Here is a 3,072-nt window from a genome sequence, read left to right as displayed (position 1 = left end):
CCGGGTTCTCCACGTTATTTTTTTTAGGCGTCTCTTACTTTGTTAAAAACCATTAGGGCTGAGGTCTGAGTATTTCCAAACTCAGAAGAGGAACTTGCTCAAATGGTAGAGCGCTTGCTTTGTATGTGAGAGAGGTAAAGGGATCAATGCCTGGGTTTTCAATGTTATTTAATGGCCTTTCTAAATTTTACTGAAAATATTATGCAGCTTCTTCGTATTGTTTATCTGAAAAGGGTAAATTGTTCGTAGAGCGCTAGCTTTACAGGTAGGGTGGGAAGGTGGGGATGGAAAGATTGTACCGAGATCAATGCTTGGGTTGTCCAAATTATTTTCTCCATCCGTCTGTTACTTTGTTGAAAAAATTAGGCTAGTTAGTACTTCTAAACTCAGAAGGGGAACTAGCTCAAATGGTAGAGCGCTCGCTTCGCATGTGAGAGGTACCGGGATCAATGCCCGGGTTCTCCATTATTTTTTCCAGGCGTCCCTTACTTTAGTAAAAACAAAGTAGGGGCCTAGAGCGTCTCTTACTTTTTTTTTGAAAACATTAGGATAGTCAGTACTTTCCAACCGAGAAGGGGAAAGCTCAAATGGTAGAGCGCTCGCTTTGCATGTGAGAGGTACCGGGGTAAATGCCCGGGTTTACGGTGTTATTTTATGGCCTTTTTAAATTTTTTTGAAAATATTATGTAGCTACTTCGTATTGTTTATCTGAAAAGTGGAAATTGTTCGTAGAGCGCCAGCTTTATAGGTTGTGGGGAGGGAAGAGGGTACCGAGATCAATGCTTGGGTTGTCCAAATTATTTTCTCCAGCCGTCTGTTACATTGTTGAAAACATTAAGCTAGTTAGTACTTCCAAACTCAAAAGGGGAACTAGCTCAAATGGTAGAGCGCTCGCTTTGCATGTGAGAGGTACCGGGATCAATGCCCGGGTTCTCCATTATTTTCTCCAACATGTCTCTTACTTTGGTGAAAACAAAGTAGAGCGTCTTTTACTTTGTTAAATATATTAGGGCTAGTCAGTATTTGTCAAAGCCATAAGGGGATCTAGCTCAAATGGTAGAGCGTTCGCTTTGCATGTGAGAGATACCGGGATCAATGCCCGGGTTCTCCATGTTAATTTTCCTGGTCTTTCTAAATTTTGTCGAAGTTATTATGTAGCTAATCCGTATTGTTTAACTGAGAAGGGGGGGGGGATTTATCTCAAATGGTAGAGCGCTCGCTTAGCATGTGAGAGGTACCGGGATCAATGCCCGGGTTCTCCATATTAATTTTTTACAGGCGTCTCTTACTTTGTTAAAAACATTAGGGCTAGCCTGAGTATTTCCAAACTTAGAAGAAGAACTTGCTCAAATGGTAGAGCGCTTGCTTTGTATGTGAGAGAGGTAAAAGGATCAATGCCTGGGTTCTCCATATTAATTTTTTTCCAGGCGTCTCTTACTTTGTTAAAAACATTAGGGCTAGCCTGAGTATTTCCAAACTTAGAAGAAGAACTTGCTCAAATGGTAGAGCGCTTGCTTTGTATGTGAGAGAGGTAAAGGGATCAATGCCTGGGTTTTCAATGTTATTTAATGGCCTTTCTAAATTTTACTGAAAATATTATGCAGCTTCTTCGTATTGTTTATCTAAAAAGGGTAAATTGTTCGTAGAGCGCTAGCTTTACAGGTAGGGTGGGAAGGTGGGGATGGAAAGATTGTACCGAGATCAATGCTTGGGGTGTCCAAATTATTTTCTCCATCCGTCTGTTACTTTGTTGAAAAAATTAGGCTAGTTAGTACTTCAAAACTCAGAAGGGGAACTAGCTCAAATGGTAGAGCGCTCGCTTCGCATGTGAGAGGTACCGGGATCAATGCCCGGGTTCTCCATTATTTTTTTCAGGCGTCCCATACTTTAGTAAAAACAAAGTAGGGGCCTAGAGCGTCTCTTACTTTTTTTTGAAAACATTAGGATAGTCAGTACTTTCCAACCGCTTTGCATGTGAGAGAGACCGGGATCAATGCCCGGGTTTACGGTGTTATTTTATGGCCTTTTTAAATTTTTTTGAAAATATTATGTAGCTACTTCGTATTGTTTATCTGAAAAGTGGAAATTGTTCGTAGAGCGCCAGCTTTATAGGTGGTGGGGAGGGAAGAGGGTACCGAGATCAATGCTTGGGTTGTCCAAATTATATTCTCCAGCCGTCTGTTACATTGTTGAAAACATTAAGCTAGTTAGTACTTCCAAACTCAAAAGGGGAACTAGCTAAAATGGTAGAGCGCTCGCTTTGAATGTGAGAGGTACCGGGATCAATGCCCGGGTTCTCAATTATTTTCTCCAACATGTCTCTTACTTTGGTGAAAACAAAGTAGAGCGTCTTTTACTTTGTTAAATATATTAGGGCTAGTCAGTATTTGTCAAAGCCATAAGGGGATCTAGCTCAAATGGTAGAGCTTTCGCTTAGCATGTGAGAGGTACCGGGATCAATGCCCTGGTTTTCCATATTAATTTTTTCCAGGCGTCTCTTACTTTGTTAAAAACATTAGGGCTAGCCTGAGTATTTCCAAACATACAAGAGGAACTTGCTCAAATGGTAGAGCGCTTGCTTTGTATGTCAGAGAGGCAAAGGGATCAATGCCTGGGTTTTCAATGTTATTTAATGGCCTTTCTAAATTTTACTGAAAATATTATGCAGCTTCTTCGTATTGTTTATCTGAAAAGGGTAAATTGTTCGTAGAGCGCTAGCTTTACAGGTAGGGTGGGAAGGTGGGATGGAAAGATTGTACAGGGATCAATGCTTGTGTTGTCCAAATTGTTTTCTCCAGCCGTCTCTTACTTTGTTAAAAACATTAGGATAGTCAGTACTTCCAAACTGAGAAGGGGAATTAGCTCAAATGGTAGAGCGCTCGCTTTGCATGTGAGAGGTACCGGGATCAATGCCCGGGTTTTCATTGTTATTTTATGGCTTTTCTAAATTTTTTAAAAAATATTATGTAGCTACTTCTTATTGTTTATCTGAAAAGTGGAAATTGTTCGTAGAGCGCCAGCTTTACAGGTGGTGGGGAGGGAAGAGGGTACCGAGATCAATGCTTGGGTTGT

The 3,072-nt window shown here is 40.9% G+C and overlaps 3 non-coding genes across 3 annotated transcripts; all 3 read left to right on the top strand.

Moving 5' to 3' along the window:
* Positions 1-392: 392 nt before the first annotated feature.
* Positions 393-465, top strand: Trnaa-cgc. Its single transcript has one exon. It is a non-coding gene; the product is annotated as a tRNA-Ala (tRNA).
* Positions 466-864: 399 nt separating this feature from the next.
* Trnaa-ugc lies at positions 865-937 on the top strand. Its single transcript has one exon. It is a non-coding gene; the product is annotated as a tRNA-Ala (tRNA).
* An 852-nt stretch (positions 938-1,789) lies between these two features.
* On the top strand, positions 1,790-1,862 carry Trnaa-cgc. The gene has a single exon. It is a non-coding gene; the product is annotated as a tRNA-Ala (tRNA).
* Positions 1,863-3,072: the final 1,210 nt, after the last annotated feature.

The sequence above is a fragment of the Anneissia japonica genome, unplaced genomic scaffold (assembly GCF_011630105.1).
Source record: "Anneissia japonica isolate Jap-2015-1 unplaced genomic scaffold, ASM1163010v1 scaffold232_len381862_cov165, whole genome shotgun sequence".
Classification (NCBI taxonomy): Eukaryota; Metazoa; Echinodermata; class Crinoidea; order Comatulida; family Comatulidae; genus Anneissia; species Anneissia japonica.
Note: the sequence above shows the minus strand (reverse complement) of the source record. Positions and strands in the feature narration are given on the sequence as shown.